This window comes from Panthera leo, chromosome C2, assembly GCF_018350215.1.
Source record: "Panthera leo isolate Ple1 chromosome C2, P.leo_Ple1_pat1.1, whole genome shotgun sequence".
Lineage (NCBI taxonomy): Eukaryota > Metazoa > Chordata > Mammalia > Carnivora > Felidae > Panthera > Panthera leo.
Genome location: NC_056687.1, coordinates 64,004,371 through 64,031,542, shown reverse-complemented (window position 1 = coordinate 64,031,542; position 27,172 = coordinate 64,004,371). Strand labels below are relative to the sequence as shown.

Genomic DNA, 27,172 nt, shown 5'->3' with positions numbered 1-27,172 from the left:
ACTGGAGGAGGTCCCAGTCAGTCCAGTAAGGTAAGAAAAAGACTAAATGACAACATTATTGGAAAAGAAGTAGTAAAATGATCTTCATTTACAAAACCACAATGGTTTGTGTAAAATATCTTCTGGAATTTAAAACAAATAAGCCAATAAATCTAATACAGGAGGTTAGCAAGTTTGTAGGATATGAGATGAACATACAAAATCAATTGGTTTTCTGTGTACTAGCAATCAGTAATTGAAATACTGAAAATACCATTTACACTAGCATCAAAAATATTATTTAGAGATAAGAGAAAATATGTACAAGGCCTTTACACTGAAAAATAGGTAATATTGAGAGAAATTAAAGAAGACTTAAAATAATGAAGATGCCATCTTTGTAGATTACATGACTCAATATTGCTACCCTGTCATTTATCTTTAAATTGATGTGTAGTTTCAATATAATACCAATCAAAATCCCAGGAATTTTTGTAGGTTTATATTTGAACAGACTGATATTACATTCATATTGAAATGTCAAGTTTCCAGAATAGACAAAGCAGCATTATAAACAAAAGAATAAAGTTGGAATACTTTATACTACCTTTTATTAAGAATATAAATTAGCACATTTTGCAAACTTGTATAATGTTATCTAGTACTTTTGTAGTTGGGGAAGAAAACTAGTAAACTTGAAAAAAAACCCGCATATTCTGTGACTCAGTCTTTCCATTTTTAAGAGTATTCCTTATAAATCTGTATGTTTATATCCAAAAGAAATAAAATGCAAGAATATTCAAAGCAGTATTTTTCACATTTTCCAAAAACCAAAAAGAGGCCTTTTGTAGTAAAATGGATGAACGAATCACCATATCAATAAACCATAGAATGTTATACAGCAGTGAAAATTAATGAGCTAGTTCTATGTGCAACAATATGGCTGAAACTTACAATCTTAATAGTGAATGGAAAATAGCAAGTTACAGAAAATACATGCAAGCATAATTGCATTTATATAGCATTCAAAACAGGCAAAACTGGAGCATTTTGCTTGGGGATACATAAACAGGAACTAAACCTAAAGGAAACAAGGACTTACTTATAATCAGTGTCAAGATAATGTTTACCCCAAAGGAGAGGGAATGGTAGGAGGAGACACAGGTGTGAGTTCTGGAATGTTGATAATACTCTTTCACCTGACTTATATTTCCATGAGTGTTGCTTACAGCTGTTTATTAAACAGCAAAACACACATTTTACACACTTGAATAGATGCATACATATATTTTTAATAACAGAGTTTAGAAAACAAAAACAAAAAAACCCCACAAGTCTTTGTAAAACCTAGCAAGAGGTGTTTGGGTTCCTTTCCTGAGCCAGAAATTGTGGTTCTAAAGCCTAAGTATTAGTCTCTTATGAGATGTCATAGAGCCTAACAGCAAAGGATTGGGTTGGGGGATAGCATATGCATTTTTAAGCTTATTCCAGCATTACTCACGTGTGAAAAGTTAGCTTTCTGAAAATCTTCATTCCTGCTTCTTACACTCACCCCTACAATCTAAAAACTAAGGTCTCTAGACTGTGACTCACAAGCGTTAAGAGAAAATGTAGTGCCTCTTCGAGCTGGAGGTAAAGACTCATAACTTGAGTGTAACCAGTCATGATGGAACATTTCACCTACTCAGTGGAGCCTGCAGATTGTCCCTTCATGTGAACCGACAGCACCTCAGAGCACTGGATTGGTTCAGCAGTGAAGCAGGGAAAACTGTGTCGAAGTGAAAATAATCTGATACACAAAAATTCTCTAAATCGTTATAATGGTAGAGAAATGTTCTGGTTGGTGAAAAAGTAAGTCATTACTGGAGGTAAATGACTGAACTAAAGAAATTTGATTTCCCCTGGATTTTAACTTCATGGGTGACTGCCTGCAAGAAAACTCAATATATCTTTCAGACTTCTGCCTCTTTGCCAATTTGACTGAAATCAGCGTGTAAAATCCAAATGATTTCATTCCACAAGAAACTAGGGAAAATATTGGAAGGGTCTATTTTTAATAAAAATTCAGAATTCCTTGAAGACTATGGTTTCTTTGTCAAATTAGTTAGTGGAATCATAAATATTTCAGTTTCTTATGCATGCGAAAAGGAATATTTGATCCCCAGCTAAAAGAGATAAGTTTGAGATAAAGTTTATATAGTGAAACATCACCAGATGATGACATATAAGAGAACTGTGTCTGGTGACTTGAAAAGTGCTAGCTTCTACAATTAGAAAAAGTGATATAAAGGGAAAAACTAAGGGAAGTTTCCAGTATCCATTCTGGTTTTAATTTCAGTTCCAGGCTGGCAAAGTCATGGGTTTGTTGGATCCAGTGAAAAGATTCCTGTCTAGAAAGGATCATGGATCATTGGTGTCTCCATTGGTGCGCTCTGACTCAACATTCTAAAGGCACAGTCAGGATATTAGGTGAGATCTAGGCATGACTCCCTGACCTTTCTTCCAATGGGAAAGCAGTCCACAATTGCAGACTGGAAATGAAATGTGTGGAGAACTGCTCAATTAAAGAGTAAACTCCTTGAGGCTGTGGACCATTCCTTTCTTTCTTTCTACTGTTTCCTAACCAGACTTACACTTTCTAATACAGTGTTCCTGTGAATTATCCACTCAACAGTTATCAATTTGCTAACAAATAGGCAACTTGCTTATTGTGGGAGAAAGCAACAATATGGGATATAAGGGCTCTTTCCTGCAGTTTTTTGTTTTTTGTTTTTGAATGAGAGAGGGTGCAAAATGAGCAAGGGGCAGAGAGAGAGTCCTACGATGGGCAGAGAGGGAGAGAAAGAGAGAGAGAGAGAGAGACAGAGAGAGAGAGAGAAACTGGGCTCACCTGAAGCGGGTCTCAGGCTCATCCCAAGTGGGACCCGAGTTCATCTGATGCAGGGCTCAAACTCATGAACCGTGAGGTCATTGCCTAAGCTGAAGTCAGATGCTTAACCGACTGAGCCACCAGGCTCCCCCTTTTTTCCTGCAGTTATTACATAGCTGACTCTATATAGATGTGAGAAGCTAGTCCTTCCATTTCAAACCATAAAAAAAGATATCTTGCATATATTAGGCTTTACCTTAATCTAGGCAGGTGATCATGAAAAAATTACTACCAAGACTGCTTTAGTCCCCTATAAATACTGAATGGTTTTTGCATCTTCCTATAACACTTGGCCCAGATTTAAGAGAGTCAAGAAGAAAAACAGCACGTGGGGGGAAATCTGTTAGAGTACTTTTGCTATATCCCAACTTCAGTCGACTTAAATAAAAAAGCCCTTTACTGCCTTATCTAACTGCAATCTCAGAAATAGAACGGGCTTGGGGATGACCATAAGCTCGTGACTCTGGCTCTGTTTCTCTGCAATTTCCCTGGCTGTGTCCCCTTCTAAGTAATGATTACATCTTTATGCTGCTTCTCTCATCGAGAAAAATGCCTGTAGTGGTTCCTGGCTTCACAACCACATGCCACAATGTCCTGAGGAAGAAAGAAAATGTTCTTATCAAATACTTCCAAGCAAGTGTTTCAAGATCCACCTTGACTGGGTTGTTTGTATTACTTGTTCATCTCTGGACCAGTGATTGTGGATGGAGGGATGGAGTGGATTAATTAACACAAGCCAAGAAGGCTTAGCCCTGAAGTTGGGCAGAGTTAGTTTTCATCACGATTTCCTAAATGGGTAAGAGCAGAAGCCTGAACCAAAATTTAGATGTAGGTATCTAGGAAAGAAAAACATTATTTTGGGCAGGCAACAACAACAACAAAAAAGATAGAATAAGAAAGAAAGAAAGAAAGAAAGAAAGAAAGAAAGAAAGAAAGAAAGAAAGACAGGAAAGAAAGGAAGAAAGGAAGAAAAGGAAGGAAAGAAAGAAAGAAAGAAAGAAAGAAAGAAAGAAAGAAAGAAAGAAAGAAAGAGAGGTGCCTGAGTGGCTCAGTTGGTTAAGCATCAGACTTGATTTCCACTAGGGTTGTGGTCTCACAGTTTGTGGGATCAAGCCTGGCATTGGGCTCTGCACCAACAGCGTGGAGCCTGTGTGGGCTTCTCTCTCTCCCTTTCTCTGTGTTCACTCTCTAAATAAATAAATAAACATTAAAAAAACAAAGAAGGAAACCTCATAGCAATAGTTATCCACTTTGGCTACACATTAGAATCACCTGGAGCATTAGCAAATCTTTATGTTCCGACCAAAACGCTGGGCCAAATAAGTCATAATCTCTGGAGAGAAGGGAGAGGGCAGTAGTTCTTAAGCCTCCACAGTAGATTCCAGTGTGACTCCAATGAGACCATTGCATTGCATGGGGAGAGTTTATTATAGGAAGACAGAACTAATATCTGTCAGCTTCTCTCCTCATGTGGGGATTTTGAAGAGAGATGAGTTGGTTTTATTCCCCAAGCTCTGGCAGCTTAAAGCCACCTGAGCTGACAGTTGTATTTCCCCTTACAAAGTGGCTTACATATAGTGGAATTGTGCTTCTCTATCCTCACAATGAAAACACAAAGGTTACAACAGCGGCTAAATCCCACGTGGGAAGCACAGAGAAGGCCATTGTAAGCACTGCTTTTCCAGAGTGACAGAAAATAGAGGGGGATTACAGATGGGTTTAAAATACCATTTCCTTCCCACCACCATTAACTGTATTTGTAGAGTGTGCAACCCTGCGTCCAGCACGGTCAGCTGCAACATGGCTTTGTTCTGTTTTGTTCTCTGATTCTCATCACTGTCCTTTCATCCATTCTCTACTCATTTTCTCACTAGCTTTGCTGCTCTGGGTTCTGTGGCTTCCCTGCTGAGAATTTAACAGAAGAATCAAGCTGAATTACAATGGAGAGAAACCAAAACCCCCTCAGACTTTCCTGCTTTTCTTTCTTCTTTTGGGGTGGGGAGAGTTGTTAAGTGGGATAAAAAAATGGAAAATAGATTTTTCGCTCTTGTTTGACTTATAAAACTGCGTGAGCTTCTTTTTGGAAAGTCTTCCTTCTCTTTCAATTCATTTTTAAAGAAAGAATACAACAAAAGAACAAAAGTTTGTGACAGAGGACACAATTTTTCAGAACGCAAGAGTCACTCAGACAGTAATTTTTAAAAGGCCCATACTAGAACATATTGTCATTAGAGCACTAGGAAAAGAGAAGACCCTCAAAACTTCCAGAGAGTTAAAATGTTAAGTCTCAAGCAAAATATAGGGAATCAATGTGGCAATGGACTTCTCAACAGCAACTTTGGTAGCAGGAGGGTAATGTTCCTCCAAGTACCAGAGTAAACACTTTTCAAAATTATCCGTAAGTGTGAGGTATATCATAAGCCAGTGTGGAAGAACGTAGAAAAAGTCAAATAGGGGCATCTGGGTGGCTCAGTTGTTTAAGTGGCTGACTCTTGATTTTGGCTCAGGTCATGATCCCAGGGTCATGGGATCAAGCCTCTCATTGGGCTCTGTGCTGAGCATGGAACCTGCTTAAGACTCTCTCTCTCTGTGTCTCTCTATCTCTCTCTCCCCTCTGCCCCCCCACTCTCTCATTCATGCTCTCTCCCTCTGTCAAAAAAAGAAAAGAAAGTCAAATAATTAGAAAGCAGAAAGAAGTTTAGTAGGTACAAAAGTTTAGTAAATTCACCTTGTTAATGGGTAAGGAAACCAGATCCCAGGAGCTCCAGGAATTTTCAGAAGTTTAAGGGTGTTTAGTGCTTTACCATTACCGAACTCAGCTGCTTCCTACTTATTGCTATGTTCTACTTTTCTGACTATCCAGTTACCTTTTCACTCCTCCTTTTATACCTGTTGATTTTTTAATGTGTTTTTTTCTTTTTTTTTTTAAACGTTTATTTATTTTTTGAGACAGAGAGAGACAGAGCATGAACGGGGGAGGGGCAGAGAGAGAGGGAGACACAGAATCGGAAACAGGCTCCAGGCTCTGAGCCATCAGCCCAGAGCCTGACGCGGGGCTCGAACTCACGGACCGCGAGATCGCGACCTGAGCCGAAGTCGGACGCTTAACCGACTGAGCCACCCAGGCGCCCCTGTGTTTTTTTCTTATATGAATTTCCTGTCTTGTAAACATGCACTCGTTCAAATTCTTGAGAGATCAAACTTGATTTCTTCTACTTGTCTTTTCATGCCAAGGCACATTGTAGGTTGCTGAATAGCTTGTGGATTGATCAGGCTATGACCCCTTATTGTCAACTGAAGATGGTTGGAGCATGTAATACATTTAAAAATGTGGCAGATATAAGGGCACCTGGGTGGTTCAATCAGGTGCTCAATCAGTTGAGCATCTGACTTTGGCTCAGGTTATGATCTTGCAATTCGTGAGTTTGAGCCCCACATCAGGGTCCATGCTGACAGCTCAGAGACTGGAGCCTGTTTCAGATTCTGTGTCTCCCTCTCTCTCTCTCTCTGCCCCTCCCCTACTCATGCTCTGTCTGTCTCTCTCTCTCTCATGTGCACTCTCAAAAATAAATAAACACTAAAAATATTTTTAATGTAGCAAATTTGTCTTGTGTTGCAAGGGCTATGAACAAGGCATTTTTACTTTGAGCAGTGATTCTTCATCAGTATCACCTGAGAGCTTATTAAACATCCAAGTCTACTCACTCAGATACTCTGAGGGTGAGTCTCAGCCATCTGTGTTTTCGCAAGCCCTGTGAGTGATTCTGATACACACTAGTGTTTGAAAACCACTGCCTTAGCAGGGGCAATTGCAATATTATTGAATATTTAGTTTACATAATCTCTCTGTATCTAAGATTTTCCAGTGGCAAGAGGCAATAACATTGCCTCTCTTTCTTTTTTTCCTGAAAATGTAATGGAATTTTGTATATTATCTTTTCTTAGCCATGGTTTGTGTGTGGATAGAAGGCAGGTTTATAAGTAGATTAATGCACATTCTCTGATAAGACAACACCAATATACACAAAACTTCCAGCATATTCTATAATCATTCTAGGTAGCAATAAAAGTTTCCTTGAATACTCCCAGCTATGAGAAACTCATTCCTTTTGTTTTAGCTTTACTGACTCTCCCAGGCATAGATTCATACTCTTCTCACTAGAGCCATGCAGAATGGATTTAGATTTGACTCTCATTTATTGAGAATCTAGTATATGCCTTGTTATCTCTTTAAGATCTCCCAATTACTCTGTGTATTAGGCATATTTACACCCTTGCTGTGTGTAAGCCCTTAAAACATTCGTAGATTCCCTTAACGCATCTCTTTCCAAACAAAACAACCCCATCGTTGTCAGTTGCTTCTTATATGATATGGTTTTAAAGGCTTTCAAAATTCTGGTTGCTTTCCCCAGATGCTCAGTTCCTCCTATTTCAGTATTTAAATACTACACATGTAAGCAATGGTCTGACACATGTAGCATATTACTTCCTTTATTCTGGACACAGTATTCCTATTAGAGAAGCGTAAAATTATCCTCAGTTCCCAGCCATGTAACTGTGGCTCATATAAACTGATGTCATCATAGGTCTCCCCTGACATGATTTTTTTTTTTCAACGTTTTTTTTATTTTTTTTTTATTTTTTTATTTTTGGGACAGAGAGAGACAGAGCATGAACGGGGGGAGGGGCAGAGAGAGAGGGAGACACAGAATCGGAAACAGGCTCCAGGCTCTGAGCCATCAGCCCAGAGCCTGACGCGGGGCTCGAACTCACGGACCGCGAGATCGTGACCTGGCTGAAGTCGGACGCTTAACCGACTGCGCCATCCAGGCGCCCCCTGACATGATTTTTTTTAACTGAAGTGTATTTTACATCTGTTCCTATTAAATATCATTTTGGTAGTTTTAGTCATCATTCCAATCTGTCATGATTTCTTTGAACTTTGATTCTATCCTCCTTTCTTTTTTATTAGCTATTCCTCCCATATGTCTATCATCTGCAGAGCTTATAATTGTGCTTTTATGTCTTTGTTCAAGTTGTTGGTAAAAATGTTGGGTAGAAAGATTCCCATAATAATGCACGTAATACTAATATTCTATATTTGCATGGTGCTAAAGCACTCACAAAGCATATTCATATACATGATCTCATTTGATACTATAATCCTGGATTGTAGGAAAAGCAACCTTTTTTGCTTTTCCTCTCATATTGTGAATAAAGAAATGATGCTAAGAGAACATAAGTCACGCCACTACCGGTAGAGAGTTAGTAGTATAACTTAAGTGTTTTAAAGGGGCTTTTGTGTAAGAAGGCAACAGTAATCCAAACTTGGGGGGGAGGCTTGAGGAGTCATGGACAACTAGGAGCCAAAACGAAGGTGAAGATGCTGAGCCAGAGCCCAGACAACTATATCTGCAAAACCATGCTGGGCTTGTGAAAAGTTCCAGGAAACTGTGATCCTACCTTACATCCTTATGAGGTCCCACAAAAATACTTACAAGTTTTAAATACTACCAAACTGGAACGTGTATTTGCAAAACCGTTCCTTGCTTCTCTGGATGGTCACTGAGATAGAGCCAATTGCTGGGAAAGCATCCAAAGAGCCTGGCTACTGTCCTTTCTGGGGTATGCGATGGAGAGGTTAGAATTTGGAACTTGACTAAATGAAGATGTATCCAGGCAACACAAGCACATGAGGGTTTTGTATGAGAAATACTTTTGTGGGACTTCTTTTTCTTTTTCTTCTTCTTCTTCTTTTTTTTTTTTTTTTTTTTTTTTTTTTTACTGTTGGTGATGACAAAACTGTGAAGCAGTGGAAAATGGATGGATCGGGCTATGGAGAGGAGGAACCATTGCATACAATATTGGGAAAGGCAGAGAAAAAGCAGCCAAAGATTATGACCAGAAAGTTGTACGAGAAATTTCAACATCATCCTCATATAAAACATATTGCTTGTCACTGACATCTACCAAAATCTATCTACAGCCAGATTCAGGAACAGCACGTCATAAAAGAAGCTCCTCAATGAAAGAAAGGAATTGTCTCAAACACAGCAAGCCTAGATCTGTGTCTCTTGTGTCAGAGAAGAAGAAACACATAGTGCCAGTTGTGAAATAATACTTGGTGTTCCTACCAATCCTGGTGTATAATTATTTGCTACATTTTGATTTATGGACTCTGCAAATAAAAGTACTGGCTCTAGAGTTATAACAAACAGTTCAGTTACATACGCAGATCATTACCCTGAAAAATTATCTCGAAAGGTGGCCTGGTTGGTAAGACTATCTAACATTTTATCCTTGATCTGCTTTCTTGTTTCATTGAAGAAGACAGCATTTGCAAACGAACTTATTTTTTACTGTTAGAAATTGCAGATGTCCTCCAACTCCGATCCATTAATTTAGATATACTATACATTTGAATTTACATGTAAGACCAAACATCTCTTTTGCTACCTTTAATATTACTTTGGATAATTATTGCAATGATTCTTCTTGTGATTACACATAACATGTGAAAGAATTATGTCAGAACCTTTCTCAATTTAGTTAATTTTCTGCACTTTATTTGTATTTGACTTTTTGAGACTTTAAAAGATGATCAGCCTGCATCTGTATAACTTTTATAAATAATTATAATTTATGGTCAAGTCAATATAATAAAACACCCTTTTTCTCAGCAAAAAAAAAAAAAAAAAGAGGCTTTTGTTCTAACCAGCTATGAATTTGAATCCCTCTAACTATATTACCATTAAGTCTTTATTCCTGCATCTATAATTAGTTTCATGAAGCAGGAAGAACTAACTCATTTTTCTGGAAGAAACAGAGTTAAAACAGGTGGGACACACCAAAGAGGAAAGCCCCTGTGCCAGCAGAAGTGATGGCAGAGGTAAATGGAAGCCAGATCGCCTCTGACTCTCCTGATGCAGCACAAGCAAGATGGGTCTGGAGAAGGGAAGTCAGGAAAGCTGATGAGGAGTCTGCTTCAGGGTGGGCAAAGAGACATGGTGCGTTTCTCCTCCAGTGAAATATCAGCTGCCATATATTCCTTGCTTGGAAGCTTCATCTGGAGATCTAAGAATGTATCTGACAAGGATTCTTGCTCATTGAATAAGTCATAGCTGCCCATAAACATAACAGACTGGGTCACATCCCCTCTGATGGGAGCCCTGACTTAGCCCGTTCCCAATCTTCTGAATCATCATTCTGATGCACGACAGTGAGGAGCACGTGTGCTTTAGCTACGCACAGCATAGCCACCTGCTTTCAAAAAATACGAATGGGGACAGGAAAGGGCCTGGGTATTGAAACATAATCCCATCCTTACCAGCTTAAAGTCATGGTGATAACCAAGGTACTGGAGAGACTAAGTGTATGTTGGGTGAAATTATAAAATATTATGAATATTTGACTCTTTTCAACCCCTGGGAATTTCGTATGGTTCACCCAATAACTTCTAGTTATATTGTGAAAAGTTTTAAAAGGACCTGAATGCAGAATTCTACCTGAAGTGTTCAATATAGCTTTCTTCCTCTTAAAGGTCTTTTGAAAAAGAAATAATTTTAGCATGATTTTATTATTTCAGATGAACAATGTATTTGTTCACAAATAGGTTACCAAATCTATCAGATCACTAATTAGTGGGAAAATATCAAAGTAAATCCAAACAAACAAATATATATTGAGGATTTTCTATGTTCTGGGCATTATAGTAGGTGCTAGGGATAGAGAGGTGAGGGATATAAAATTCTTAACTCCAGGAGTTCCTAACCAAATTGAGGGGTCAGACAAAAACAAATTATAATATAATAAAATTATTTCAAGACGAAAATATGGAAATAGAGAGGACACTTTGCTGAGCCAGTAAGGGTAATAGAGAAAAGATAAGATGGCAACTGATCTGAGTTTCAAGGATAGAATGAGTTAGCCAGATAGACAAGAGGGATGAAAGACATTCCAGACCAGAAGAGTAATTTTACAAAGGCCAGAGGTATGGGGAAGGGGGACTGTTGGAAGAGGATGGAAAATTAAACAGAGACACACAATTTAGAAATGTTTTCTTTTACTAATGATATTACCTACTTGTAATGTTAATTCACTGTGTCCTAATGAAAATTTTAACGATCTTTAATTTTTTTAAGAGGAAACATCAACACTTCAATTATTTCCTTTTGATTTTTTTGTATATAATTTGTCTTTTAGATTTAAGAAACTAAGATGGTAAATTAAGGAAAAAGAAAAGGAAAGTTGTGCCTTGATTGAGTTATCTAACTTTATTTGCATATCTATGTACATTTTAAAATAGAGCACAATATCAAAACAAACAATAATATCCCTGCCATATTATTCAGAGGTATGATTACACAATTTAAAACTCAATTTTATTGTGCATACATGACGACTGGTTTTTGATTGCTCAGGTTTTTTTTTCCCCAAACTCATAACAATTTCATCCTTCATCTTAAAGTTCTAAGGTTCAACTATATTTGAATTATCCATAAAAGAAATCATAAGTATTTTCTCTGTATGAAAATTTCCCCCACACTTCATAACCTGAAAATGACTAAAGCAATTTGTGCACCAAAAATGGAGGGGGGGACCTCTTTGTTCTCAGACAAGGGCAAAGGAGTTTGAGAATCAAAGGATAATTTCTTGAAAGAGAAGGTTGCACAGGTCAAAACAGAAGGTGATACTGAATGTTGTTTTGAAATGTTAACAATAGCATCCCTTCCTACTTGCCTTTCTGGTTACATGGTCTGAAATAAAACTGTCAGAGGCTAGCATCCCAGGGTCTCTCTGCAGACCCTCTTTAAGAGCCTTAAAGACCCAGTGTTCTCCATCGACTCGCTTCTTCTTTAGAGTGAGAGAAACACACACGATGAAAGGAAGGTTAAAATCTAAGGCAGACAACAAGGAGGCAGCTGAAAGGGCTTGTTCACCCTGCAGTGTAATGTAAGATGTTGGTTCTGAGCTGGAAGTTATACTTTATCAGAGACCTCTGGTTGCCTAGAAGTTTGCAATCAAAGAGGAGTCGGAGACTGATGTGGTTGCGAGTAAGTGGTGGTACCTCTGTTGCATCACTCCCCTGTGGTACAAGGCCGTACACAGGTGTATGTATTCAATTGGGAATCCCTGGGAAGTCCCCCAGCAGAAGGCTTCCAGTTGTGTTCTGTAGAGGCAGTCAAGTCCAAAGGGACCCAGGGTTCCTACTGTAAAGACAGTGTGACTGAGACTTGTGGCCTTTTATTGCCACTTCTGTTGTGTCCTTTGCCAGACAATACCTGGCAAGCCATGTCAGCATACACAGAGTGTTAACCAAAACACTATGTTGGAACAAAGGTGACTCCTTAAAAGGAAACCTGAGGTGTTACCTGGGTGACTCAATGATGTGTTGGCACAGTGGGCTGTTGGCACAGGAGGGCTCAGTGGGCTTAGGCCAGACTTCTGGTCCTGGTCTCCTCTCTGCTACTGACCTTGGGTGGACTCCTTCCACTGTGTTACCAGGTTCCCACTCATAAAGGGAGGGTTCCACATCAGACAGTCTCCAGGGGCCCTTGTGGCTCAAACTTCCATCTGTCCTATATTACCGTTCTCCTGGGTTTCCTCTGACCTAAGCACTTTTCACTCAAGCCAAGGTGCTCAACATCATCTGTTTTGCCAACCCAGGCAACTGTGATATCAGCTTCCATTTTCAGGATCTTTTATTCTCCCCATTTTATACATTAGAAAATAGATGCTCAGAGCAGTCACACAGTCACACAGCTCTAAGTGAAGAGCCACGATTCAACCACAGGCTTTGATTCAACTTCAGAACCCACATTCTTAATTATCACATACTGTGGCATGTTCCCAGGTGACTGCCTGGTGACTGTTTGCAATCAACATGATTGTCTTTGGTGCCTTAAATTGTTCTCCAAACTTTGGTAGAAAAAACACTCATTCTACTGAATGTTGATGGTTTTTCCTTGCAAAGGGGTTTCGTGATCAAATAAGTTTGACGTTGAGTAAAACAAATAGTTCCTTTTTAACTGCCAAAAAAAAAAGCCCATAAAACAAACAAACAAAAAAAAAACCCTTGAGGAAACCTCAAAGCCTAAACTGTTTATGAAATAGATTTGGTTAAAGGTCTGTAGACCTCCTAATCATAATATATGAAACAGTCTTATCTAGAAAAGGGGCCTGGATTTAAATGGGACCTTGCTTAGGTATTAATAACTGTGTATGTATTGAAAACCAGTTAACACATCTTGAAATGGGAGCTTGTGGTAAGAAAATGTAGCTAGCATTAGGAAGATATGGACACACTGTACTTTAGATACAATACACTGAAATATTAATAGACTCAAAACTAAGGTCGTAATAGATATCACAGTGAAGATGAATACAAGGACAGAAAAGGACCTGGTGAAGAAGAACCAAAGCTCATACATAGAATCACTGGTTCAAAGCTCGACATGACCTGGTGGGGAGAATTGCTACAGATTCAGCGTTAAGTACAGGGTCTAAGGTAATGAAACAGTACTTGAATAAGGCGGCTTATATTTTATAAATTTGACAATTTATTGCTAGTAAACTGATGGAACTAAATTAAATTGGAGCAGCTTTTCTTAAGTGAGAAACTCCTCTGTCTCATCACCCTTTGCTTACTTTTTGAATTGAGCCATTGAATGAAGAAGGCTAACACTTATCATAGATGAGGTCACAGTGCTGAGCAAAACTGAATAGTGACTCCCTGTCCACCAGGGGCCTCGATGCAAGAGTAAGAATAGTCAAACACCAAAGGGACACCAAAGAACACCCTTTACCTAGACCCCCCTTTTGGTAACAATATGCTGCATTTGCTCTATCTCTGAAGATATTTTGTGTAGAAGAAAATTCAGATGTCACTGGATGCTTGAATGACTTCACTAAAAATCCAAGAGATGCTGCTGTGCCCATTCCCATTTCTTCACTTCCTTACTTTACCCCAAACCCAGGGCAGCCTTCTTTCTCCCTGCTGCACTGACAAGCTCTTTCCTCTCTGGCCACATAATGGAAACTGCCCTCTCACGAGTCAGCATCCCATCTTTATCCAAGGTTATTTCCTGAGTTTGTCTCCCTCTTTTCAGGCCCACTGTCCCATTATTGAGCTCTCTGCAATCTGAGTCCTGCTTCCACATTGTCTGCCTCTTTAGTGCCTTTTTCTTTCCCTCAGATCTCCACATGCTTGCTCAGTGTTCACCCCCAGCCCCCACAAACCTCTCTCCACCGGCTGCCCCTCCCATCTGGAAGCAGTCCTCCCCCAGTTACATTAGTATTAAAAAATATCCTCATTCAGTCCATACTTCTGACCGAGTGCTGCATCGTGTTTTCTCCCACTGGAAGCTGCACATATGCATTTTCTCATACCCAACCTTGGCCCAGATGGGGTCACCCTTCAATTCCCAATATTTTTAGAGAAAGGGAGGATTTCACTACAGTTATTAATCTGATATTCATGGCTTTTCAGCTGAAAATGTGGCTTTCTGTTGTCAAGGAGAAAAAGTATTGCTCAGTATTCTGGAAGCCAATAGCCTCCTCTTTCCTTCTCTGTGTTGAAATGTCAGGTGGAGTGTGAATTTTGACGAACGTGGCTGAAAGGAAGTAATGCACTGGGAAAGAGGGAACTGGATGCAGTTTGGGTTAGACTTTAACAAAAGCTACTAGCATCTTCACCATTTAAAATTCTTGGGGGATTGTTGGTCTCAGAGTAAAGTCACTTTCTTTTCCAGGACATATTTAAGAGGTTACTTTTTTCCTTTCATCCTCGATACCTAAATGATGCAGTGAGAATATGACATGCTGTGAGATGTCCATGAAGTTGTTGTCTGTTCATCTGCTAGAATAGCTCTTTAAATTTAGGTTCTGATGGCCATCAGTTTACTTGCCTGCAAAATGGGGCCATTGAATCTGATTATTTCAGAGGTCTAATTCATTCATAAATGTGTGCATAACCATCCTGAGGCATGTTGGAGGATAGAGTCAGGAACTCTTTCTTGGAAGAGGAAATTGTCAAAATGAGAAGAGGAGTATTTAACAGTCCTTGTGTCTACCTGGAATTATCCTACTGTAACAAAAAGAAGGCAAGTTATTACTTCCCACCCAAAATGATGCTGGGTGCTTCTGCCTTCTAAAGGAAATGGGATAAAATTATTTCTGTACTGTTCCTTTCCTCTCATGGAGATTGGTTGAGATGACAAGAGAGTAAGGAAATCTCAAAGTTTCTTCCAGTTCATTTGTGTTCCTTTGCGGGGGGGCCTGGAAGAATCTGTCGCTTGGCACTGTCCCCTAATGAATCTTTGGGCGTGCAATAGCAGGATCTGAGCAGGAGAGGTGGTGGAAAGCTGGGTTGCTGTGCTGACTAAAGTGAAAGAAGGTGTCCCTTCTGGGAGGCTGCAGGAAGAACCCCCAGAAGATAGTGAAGCACGGAAATGTTAGACAGCTAGGTGGTAGACTAAAGTGGACACCTTCACATCGGCACTTGAGGAAAAGTCTGCTCCATGAAAATGCTTTAAGTGAGGAGGTTTCAGTGAAAAGAAAAAACCTGCTAGAGGAAGTGAGACCTGAATAAGATCGCAGTTCTCAGGGAGATAGGACTCAAAACTGGAAGGAGTTATTTGCAAACATGTGTAACGTGAGTTTTGGAAATTTGGGATAGTGGGTCAAGAAACATAAAGAACATGTCTTATTTACCTAATTGTCTCTGGTTTCTAAAACTTACCACCCATGGGGCACACCTTACACATATGTTTTGTTGTTAGGCCTGAAAGTTGTAGGAACCCCTGCATATGTGACGATGTTTGCATTTTAAATGTGTCCTAATCAACTGCAAGAGCTTCCCACTCCAGTTTGTAAATTATGAAGACTAATTCAACATAATCCGTGTAATATAGCACATTACAAAGGGAGACATTTAAATGTCATAACTTGTATCTGTAATGTAGACTTAGTCCCGTTTTACCGCCTTACTTTTTTCTAGCCATAAAGTTGGCGTCATTATAAATGTTCCAATCTAGCAGCACACCCTCATTTTTCTTTCCTTTTGAAACTTGGGAGCTGTTTCGGGTAAGAATCAATACTAGATGGGACTGTTGAATTACTTGATATCATAGCTTTTGAATGTAACACTTTTATTGAAAACATGTTCACAATGCTTTAGTACAGTACCTAGCACATAGTAATTGTGCAATAAGTATCAGGTATTGCCAATATTATTATCTTTGCACTTGTTACTGGATACCAAGGATGATCCTTTTTACAACTATTATCTTATTAGAACCAAACAGCACTTAATAGTGAATACTGTTATTCTGGTTTCATAGAAAGGGAGCCTGAGGTTCCAATAACCCAAGTATTACTTACTTTCCTATATTTTAATAAATAGAAAATGGCAAAGTGACTATTCAAGCCCTAAGCACCTGTTCCTTCCACGATACACATTTTTTTCAAAACTCAGGCTGCCTTTACTATAGGTGACATGATTATAGGTGGTACACAGAAAAACATTAAAAACAGTCAATAGGTTTAATTAATTTTAACATATCTAAGAAAGATATTGATGACCAGTAATAATAGATTTGGCAGTATAGCAGTGATTATAAAAATAGTCTTAAAATATTTTTGTCAGTGTAAAAATGCATGTTAAACTTAAAAAGATGTATTCGTAATAATACATCTCTGAAAAAAGTCACAAAAGAGGTATATTTGAATGGCTGAAATTTCGATATCACCACAGTGAATCACACTTCCTGGACTTGTCAAACTTCTCTCTTCAGGAGCTCACTGATGGCTTAGGGACTGGAACAATCCACCTACACACTCACACAACACATCTTATCTTAAAATATCACTAAAAATTTTGTCTAAGTTGCTATTGTAAAGAAAATATAATTTTAAAAGCAAGAAAAAGGTTCTTATATGCTTAACATTACCATTCTCTCTTTCCCCTCACTAGCTACTTCTTATACTCTTTGCTCAGCTACTGCCTCACTGTGATGGCTCCAGGCATCTGAGCAAGGTGGTTGTTTGAAACCTTAGGGACGTGATCCACTCCAAAAGTTAAATTTTGTTTAGGCCATCACTCTCCAGGAGGAACATCATGCCACAGTAGCATAGGTAAATACTTCCCCTGCCTTTATTTGTTTTCCTGCCTGTAGAAGGCACCTAGAGATCCCTACCTCCTGGCATTCATGGACTTCCCTTTCACGCAGGCTGGGCCCGGTGATTTGTTCTTATGGATGGAATCTGATTAAAGTGATAAGATGTCACTTCCATGATTAGATTACAAAAGATGTCCATCTTGCTGGACTCTCTCCCCTTTGACTTCTCCATTTGTACTCTGATGAAGCAAGCTGCCATGTTGGAGAGGTCCACGTGACAAGCAATTGAGGCCAGCCTCTAGGCAAAAGCCTTCAAGGAACTGGGGCCATCAGTCCAACACCCATGGTGAATGGTAGCCTGCCAGTAATCATAATAGTGATCCTGGGGTGGATTCTTCTAGATATAATAGGCAGAGCCTGGACCTGGATTGCAGCCCATGGGAGGCCCTGAAGGAAAAGACCCAGCTGAACTGTGCCTGGATTCCTGACCTACAGAAACTTTGAGAAAATAATTGTCATTATTTCAAGCTACAGAGCTTGGGAGTAGCAATAGATAACTAACATACTGCCTTACTAAATTAGATTTTATAAAGGTCATATTGTGGCCCTTCTCTGTACCCATGGCTGTATTTTACTTAGGGAGAATTTGTCATCAAATACATCTTACTGACCTTTAACTCCCTGCAAGATATTCCTCATCTCTAACCCCACCTCCAGTTATTTCTGGTGGAGAAATATCTGTTGGATATTTCTGGTGTGTTTTTTCTCTCACATTTTCTTATGAATAAGTCATATTAGCTACAGTGGGGTTTCTGTCTTTTCCTCCTATCTGTCCCAAGCCATCTGCTGCTGAGCTCTCTGTTACTTATAAAGCTGGGGAAGAATTTATCAGCCCTGCGTCCAGTAGGGAACAATTCAGCTGCTGCACTCCAGGAATTTCTATCCTCTCTGGGCAATGATATAGAGATTCTAGAGCCTTCTGATGTGTCAGGGCAGTACAGGAAAGGCTCTGGAGTCGATCAGCTGAAACAGTTCCAGTTTCTTGGCAGAAGGAAGAAACCCTATTTCTCCATTGTTTACTTTAAGCTTTTCTTCTTTTATTATATGAACATTTAAAGCTATAAATATTTTTTTAAATGTTTGTTTATTTTTGAAGGAGAGAGAGACAGAGCATGAGTGAGGGAGGGGCAGGGAGAGAAGGAAACACAGAATCTGAAGCAGACTCCAGGCTCTGAGTTGTCAGCACAGAGCCTGACGTGGGGCTTGAACTCACAAGCCGACCTGAGCCGAAGTCAGACGCTTAACCATCTGAGACACCCAGGCTCCCCAAAGCTATAAATATTCTTTTAAGACATATCAAAAGACATATCAAAAATTTTGAGGAGCTTTTTTCCTCTTTTTAGCTTCAGTTTCCTTTTTCTTTGTGATTCAGCTTAGTTTCTGTTACTATGTCTTCAAGTTCACTGTTTTCCTTATGTTGTGTCTAATTTCATGTTTAAGCCTATTTAGCGAATTTTTAATTTCAGGTATGGTGTTGTTTTAGCTTTGGGAAATTATTGATTTTCATATATCTTCCATTTCCATTTCTCTCTTCATTATGTTCATGTTTTCTTGCAAATCCTTGAACATATTTGTAATAGCTTTCTGAAAGTTCTTTTTTAATCCCAACACCTCTATTTTTTTCTGACTCTCTCCACTGACTGATTTTCTTCTGATTTATGGGTACATTTCATTGCTTCTTTCATACTAGTAATTTTTGAATGCCTACTAGCTAATATAGAAATTAAATTGCCAAGTTTCTGGATTCTGGTGACTTCTTTTAAAGAATGTTGGCATTTGTTTAGGCAGGCAGTTAAAATTATTTGCAAATCAGCTTGATCATTTTAAAGCTTACTTTAAACTTAAGCCTTGTTTATTAGCTTAGACCTAGAGTATCCTTTAAGGCATATCTACCTCTACTATGAAAGCAGGACATTCTGGTATCTCTACTGAATGCTCCAACAAGGACTCTCTCTGCTTGTTTGGAAATCAAATGTGTCCCAAACAGGTGTAATCTTTGGGAATTATTTAGATTATAACCCTTCAGTAGCTGTTCTTTTCTAGTGATTGTTCTTTGCCCAGTCATAGGAAGACCCTTTTATTTTTTTTTTTAAGTAAAAAATCTTTTTAATGTTTATTTTTGAGAGAGGGAGAGCTTGAGCAGGGGAAGGGCAGAGAGGGAGACACAGAATCCAAAGCAGGTTCCAGGGTCCAGGCTGTCAGCACAGAGCCTGATGCAGGGCTCGAACTCATGAATCATGAGATCATAACCTGAACTGAAGTCAGATGCTCACCCTATTGAGCCACCCAGGTGCCCCAAGACTCTTTTAAAGTTATTGTCTACTAAGTCCAACACCTCTGGTTTTTTCTGACTCTATCTTCACTGACTGATTTTCTTCTTTTTTTTTTTTTTTTCAACGTTTTTAATTTATTTTTGGGACAGAGAGAGACAGAGCATGAACGGGGGAGGGGCAGAGAGAGAGGGAGACACAGAATCGGAAACAGGCTCCAGGCTCCGAGCCATCAGCTCAGAGCCTGACGCGGGGCTCGAACTCACGGACCGCGAGATCGTGACCTGGCTGAAGTCGGATGCTTAACCGACTGCGCCACCCAGGCGCCCCATTTTTTTTTTTTTTTTTTTTTTTTGACTGATTTTCTTCTGATTATGGGTACATTTTCTTGCTTCTTTCATCGTTAATTGAGATCCTTCCCTTCAGGGTATGAAATGATTCTAAGGGTCTTACTCAAAATATACCTTTTATGGAGCTAGCTCTGATTTGGGGAATATATATGTTTTTCATTTTCTAAGCCTGATCATGGTATCGGAAGAGAAGTGGCCCGGTGGCTTTTGTGTCACATTAGGACAGAAGGATTGAAAGGGCGGGCCTACGCCGGCTGACTCCATCTTGTTCTGTGTTCTCCACCTTGAGTGACTATGTCCCCGACATGACCCCTTTTCCAGGAAAACCACAGAAACCTCAGACCGCGCTTCCTCCCCTTGAGTAACTTCCCGCTCACCCGTTCAAACTTCCTGATCAAAACACGCCCAGAGACCTGCGTAACAGGACTCTGACCCTTCCCCAGCCAATCGGCCGAGGCCACGACCCTTCCCCAGCCAATCGGCTGAGGCCACAGCCATTACCTCACCAACTGCCCCTAGACCCCTATAAAACCTTTGTGCTTTTGAAACTCCCTCTCTCTCCCTGGTATCTCACCGCTGCATCGGTGCAGGTAGGGGATTGAGCTCGAGCTAGCTCGAATAAAGGTTCTTTTGCTTTTGCATCGGACTCGGCTCCCTAGTGGTCTTTGGGGATCACGAATTCTGGGCATAACAGGATCTCTGTCAAGTGTGGTTTTGATGCCTTGGTTTAAACTGCTTGATGCTAGCACAGAATCATTCACATTTACCTAGTAGTTTAAAGCCTTTTTTCTGGCATGGTTTAGAAGGGCAAATTGCTCTTTTCCATTCATACTTCCATTAACTTATACTTTTCTCCATTAGTAGAAAATTTTGTAGGAAAACAAGTAAACATGACCATGTAAATGGATAGAAACTGACTTATAGAAAGATCCATGTACGGGCGCCTGGGTGGCTCAGTCGATTAAGCATCTGACTCTTAGTTTTGGCTCAGGTGATAACCTCACAATTCTTGAGTTTTAGCCCTGTGTTGGGCTCTGTACTGGTACATTGAAGCCTGGTTGGGATTCTCTGTCTCCCTCTTGCTCTGCCCCTCCCCTGCTCGCTCTCTATCTCTCTTTCTCAAAATAAATAAACTTTAATATTTTTTTTCACATTTTTAAAATTTTTTATTTTTGAGACAGAGACAGAGCATGAGTGGGGGAGGGGCAGAGAGAGGGAGACACAGAATCCAAAGGCAGACTCCAGGCTCTGAGCCATTAGCACAGAGCCCGATGCATAGCTCAAACTCATCGACCTCAACATCATGACCTGAACTAAAGTCGGATGCTCAACTGACTGGGCCACCCTGGCGCCCCAAATAAATAAACCTTAAAAAAAAGAAAGATAAGACACAGAACAGATGAACATAAGGGAAGGGAAGCAAAAATAATATAAAAACAAGGAGGGGACAAAACATAAGAGACTCTTAAATATGGAGAACAGAGGGTTACTGGAGGGGTTATGGGAGGGGGGATGGGCTAAATGGGTAAGGGGCATTAAGGAATCTACTCCTGAAATCATTGTTGCACTATATGCTAACTAATTTGGATGAAAATTAAGAAAAAATAAATTGAAAAATTCAACTTAAAAAAAAAAAGGAAATGTCCATGTAAAGGGAGACATGCAAATATGTTAGCATGCTTCAATCTGCCAAGCACAGTGGTCTGAGAGGTAGGGGTCAGTAAATAATACTCCCCTTTTTCCACCCAAGTTCAAAAACATTGAGAGATGAAATAGGAGTCAGGTATGTGGATTAAAAAAAAAAAAACATATCGCCTTTATTGCTTATACATTACTAGGATGATATGGGTAAGTGGGAAAGCATACTGGACTTACAAGTACTTTTGCTTCCCCTACTCCTGGTCCAGTCCTGGCATCCAAGGGGAACATGAATCCATAGGCGAGTCGCCATTACCCAAATTTCTGCTTCAAGAAATTAACACCTGCCTCCTCGCTACAAAGAGATGTATTGAAGATTTATGTTGATAGAAGGATTGAACTCTTTTGAGCTAGCTGCCACCAATAGAAATGTTTATTACATCCAGTTTATATGTGGAATAAGGAGAATAGACTGATTGTGTGATTTGTTCAAGGTTATAGTTATCAAAACAAGAAAGAAGGGATGAGTGCACAGAAACTGTCTCCCAACCAAACAGGGGTTTTCACTTTTTTAAAAAGAAGTCTTTAAAAAAAATCCCATATAAAGAAATTGTGGTTTATATACACAATGGACTACTACATGGCAATGAGAAAGAATGAAATATGGCTTTTTGTAGCAACGTGGATGGAACTGGAGAGTGTTATGCTAAGTGAAATAAGCCATACAGAAAGACAGATACCATATGTTTTCACTCTTATGTGGATCCTGAGAAACTTAACAGAAACCCATGGGGGAAGGGAAGGAAAAAAAAAAAGAGGTTAGAGTGGGAGAGAGCCAGAGCATAAGAGACTCTTAAAAACTGAGAACAAACTGAGGGTTGATGGGGGGTGGGAGGGAGTGGGGGGGTGGGTGATGGGTATTGAGGAAGGCACCTTTTGGGATGAGCACGGGGTGTTGTATAGAAACCAACTGGACAATAAATTTTTTAAAAAATCCCATCTTGTGTGGAGGATTTCTGTTTTTGTTTGTTTGGTTTAAGATTATCAGCACACCTGGAACATTCTCTTCATTTCTGTCTGCCATTGCACATAATTTTACTTCCCATAAAGTCCTGTTCTAAATTCCTACTTCTCAGATTAATCTCACCTCCTCACATTCTGAAGAGAGAATATTGTGAAAGAAAGAACAAGGGCTCAGAGCCCCAGTGTGGCCATGGTAGTGACAAACTCTAAGTCCCAGTTTCTTCATCAAGATAGGGATAGTAAAAACTTAGTCTTTTATTTGAAAGAGCTATAGCAAGTGAGATAAGGCAAGAGAGGTATTTGTAAATTAGAAAAGACTAATTCTAGTTATTATTTTTATTATCCTTCCTTTGCTTTGTAGATTTTGCCTGGCCTTAATATAATACTCTGCACTATATTAATATGTCTATTTGAAAATTACTTTCTAAGCCTTCCCAAGCCCTTTTTGTGACTTATAAATTCTCCAAGGACAGGACAATCTCTTCTGTTTCTTTTATATCCAGCACCTCCTGCTTTCACATTGGTGCACTGTCAATCGATATCATCTTGAACATAAAGTTCCATGAGAAGCAAGTGATGAAAAATGACTTTGGATCATCCACAGACTATGACACCAGCAATATAGACCATATGCTTCTGTCAGAAGAATGAGAGAAGGAACCGGACGATAGGGTTGTAAACTACAGCAGCCTTGACATGAAGCACGGAGCAAATAGTTACTAGCATTAGCAACAGACTTTGGGGGGTAGAAGGTAAGAGAGGTAAAAAAAATTACTGCCTTATGGATAAAAGTAGTGTTCCCTTATTAAATCAAAGCATGTGAAATTCATGGCTTAGCAAGTGGAGACCTGAGGCCCCCTTGGGAGCCCCCATATCTCTTTTCTATGAGGTTTATCTTTCTCTTGGGCACTTTACTAGGAATCCATTGCCAGTGGTTCTTCCCTAAGGACACTGCTCTCCCTCAAAAGCTGAGGCCCAAATGCAAACACAATCCCTTTAGTACAGTTAAAAATAGTGGGAAATGTCAAAAAGTTTCCTAAAAGCAACAAAAGACAAATGAAAAAAAAAATGCAAGAAATCTCAAACCAGTACATTTTACAAAGCATAGGTTCATAGCCTGTGAGAAATACTAGCTTGTTTCAAGGTTCACAGCTTGGTCCAGTGCTAAACAAATACTTTTACTTCTTCCATCAAGAGCTGCTACAACTTTAAAAGCATCTTACCCTGCTTTCCTGCTTCCAGAATACCTATCTAATGAAATATGGGGTTGCCATCATACCTCCCTGTTTGTCTCTGCTACTCGGTTGCAAACCGTGGGATAAAGACTAAAGGAGAAGCTTCTGCCTCCCCACTTACCCCCAGGACCCTTTTACTTAGTTTTTAATTTCATGAAAGCAAAATTCTACCCTGACCATTGCCATAGTTTACGATGGAAATTCCACACATTTTACAAATAAGAAATGGTTTGCTCTTTTTCATAAGGGTGTCCCATTTTTGCAGTAAAACTTATAGTCATGCCACATGAATTATGCACATGAAAAATAAGGGCTCCTTTCTTTATACTGGAAAAAACTGATTCTTATCTTTTGAAGATTTCTACATTAGTTTTCAGGAAACCCATGGATTTGAGGGCTTGGGTATCCATGTTTTCAATTTCAATTCCTAAAGCCAATAAGCTAATTACTAGTTATTGCTTGATTGTTGCTCTAACTGGGACCTGCCCATGTGCAATTGCTGGTATATTAAATGAGAAATCATTTGCTTTCTTTCCTGAAGTCTGTCAGAAATTTTAATGTGTAGAAGTGAGTCCCTAATTGAAACTGCAGTGTATCTAAAGACTGGAAAAAACAAACAAACAGAGTTCAAGGAAAGCTGTTGAAAATCCTGGGGCATTTTCTCCCAATGATCACAGTTTTCAAAATTATAATAATATCACAACCATGATATAATCACCTTAGTCAGATTTCCCTAATTTTATCTGGAATCTGTGTGTGTGTGTGTGTGTGTGTGTGTGTGTGTTAAGTACAGTACACTTTTGCCATCTCTGAGGGCTTGTGTATGCACAGAGTTAAGATGTTGAACTATTGCAATAGCACAAGGGTCTCTCATACTATCCTTTTATAACCACACCTATCTCCATTTATGTCCTTTCCTGTCCCTGAACGCTGGCAACGAGTTATCTGTTCTCCATTTCTAAAATTTTGTCATTTCAAAAATTTTATAATATGGAATCATACAATCTTTTTAACTTTTTGAGATGGCTGTGTTTCACACAACCTAATTTCCTAGAAATCCATCCAACCTGTTGTTTTCAATAATTCACTTATTTTTATTGATGAGTAGTATGCCATTGTATGTATATCCCAGATTGATTAAACATTCACTTGTTGGAGAAATGGGCTAGTTACAGTTCTTGGCTATTTTAAATAAAGCTGTTATGAATATTTGTTTTGTGGGTTTTTAAGAGTATGAAAAGAAAGTTTTCAGTTCTGGGATAGATGCTCAACAGTGCAGTTGCAGGGTCATATGGTAATTTCGCGTTTAGCTTTGTAAGAAACTGTCAGACTATTTTCCAGAACACCATTAAATTCCCATCAGTAAAGTAAGAGTGATTCAGTTTCTCTGAATCCTCACCTGCATTTGGAGTTGTCAATACTTTTTAATTTAGCTGTCTTGATAGGTAGGTGTGTGGTGATATCTCACTGTGGCTTTGTGTTTCTGTGATGGCTAATGATGTTGAACGTCTTTTCATGTGCTTATTTCCCATCTGTATACCCTCTTCAGAGAAATGTCTGTTCATGTCTTTTGCCCATTTTCCAATTGGATGTATACTTTTTACTTATTTGATTATTTTCATTATTCAATATCAAGAGTTATTTATGTATGTCAGATACAAGTTCTTTGTCAGATATGTATTTTGCAAGTATTTTCTCCTACTCTGGATCTTGTATTTTCATTCTGGTCACATGGGATTTCACAGAGCAAAAGTTTTAAATTTCAATGAGGTCCAATTTATAAATTTTTCCTCTTATGGATCCTGATTTTGTGTCAAGTATAACAACCTTTGTTTAGATCTATATTCTAAAGAGTTGTGTCCTATTTTTCTTAAAGTTTTGTTGCTTTATGTTTTACATGTAAGTCACATGATTCATTTTCATTATTTTTTGTGTAAGTTGTGAAGTTTAAGGTTTTGGTAGAGGTTCTTCCCCCTGCCCCACCTATGGATATTCCATTGCTTTAGCCCTTTTAATTGAAAAGGCTGTCCTTCTTCCACTGAATTACTTTCACCTTAAAAAATAATTTGAGCATATTTCTGTGGGTCTATTTCTGGGTTTGCTTTGTGTTCAGTTGGTCTATGTGTCTATTCCTCCATGAATACCATACTGTCTTGAATATAATAGCTATATAATAAGCCTTAAATTGGCTAGGGTTATTTCTATTCCTAATTATTCTTTTACAAGCTTGTTTAAGCAATTCTATGATTTGTATCTTAAAGCAAGCTTGCTTATGTCTACAAAAATAACTTGCTGGTATTTTGATAAAAATCACATTAAACTTATAACTCATTTTCACCATGTAGAGACTTCTAATCCATGAACATGGCATATTTCTACATTTGTTTAGGTCCTCTTTATTTCTTTCATCAACATTTCATAATTTTCAGCATACAAATCCTATGCATATTTTGTTAAGTGTATCCCTAAGTATTTAATTTTCTTTGGAAAAGTTACAGTTGGTTTTGTGTTTTTACTTAGTTCCTATATATGTTGAACTTGTATCCTATGACCTTACTAAACTCATTTATTAGTTCTAAGAGTTTTTGTGTACTCTTTGGGATTTTCTATGTAGACAGTCCTATCATCTGCAAATAGAGATAGTTTTATTCCTTCCTTTCCTATCTGTATACCTGGTTAGAACTTCCAATTCTATGTTGAATAATATGGGTGACAAAGGACATTGCAACTAACTAATGTATTTTAAAAGTATACTGAAAAAAATGGGATATATTCAGAGGAATAGAACTTGTCTTGGTCCAGCTCATCGGAGGAGCCTGTATTGTTTTCATGTGTACAACCATAACAAATATTAAAGCCTATCTCCTAATATTTGCAAACTTAGTTTTGGAGAAAAACAGGTGTAGCAGTTTTATGTTGCCACATGACCCTGGGCTGGATTTGAAAAAGCCTGCAAAGGAGAAGATTTGGGCTTAGGAAAAGAAAGAGCATTATAGTAGAAATAACTCTCAGGCATCCATGAAGGATACCTCATGAAGGTTTTGTTCTCATTTCTAAAGGTTTTCAGAGATAAGATCATCTTCTGTGAAGAAGGACTATGTAGAAATTGTTTCTCCTTGAGTCCCAGGTGGCCTCTGAGGACCTGTGCCATTCTCCATCTGGAACACTAGGAGTTTATGACTGTTCTCCCTCTAAAAACACATTCAGTTAGTTGCATTTTCCTTTTATGTGGTTACTGAATCATATTTTTTTATGCAGTCATGACTGTGGGCACATAAAAAGTTCTCAGTTCATAAAGCTAATTAAGAATGGATGGTCATGGTGATGATAACACAAGAATCACATAGCATGGAGAAAACACAACCCTAAATAGGCTTGATGTGTAATAAGTACAGCAAGTCAACCTCAGCCACTTTTTGAATAAACTGCTTTTTTTCTCTTAATCACATGCCTGTTATTTTTCTCTATTCAGTCTTTGTATTTTCTCCCCAAAGCAATGTGAGTGATCTTTTGCACTATACACAGAGGATGCTGCCTTGGACTTGTATCTCATACTTTTAATTGCCTGCCT

General features: G+C 38.9%; 1 long non-coding RNA gene across 1 annotated transcript in view; it reads right to left on the bottom strand.

Annotated features, from left to right (window-relative positions):
* LOC122230146 overlaps positions 1-8,525 on the bottom strand; it is a 30,205-nt gene extending 21,680 nt beyond the window's left edge. Inside the window, exon 1 of the long non-coding RNA XR_006207301.1 lies at positions 8,407-8,525. This is a non-coding gene — a long non-coding RNA (uncharacterized LOC122230146). The remainder of the gene's footprint in view (positions 1-8,406) is intronic.
* Positions 8,526-27,172: the final 18,647 nt, after the last annotated feature.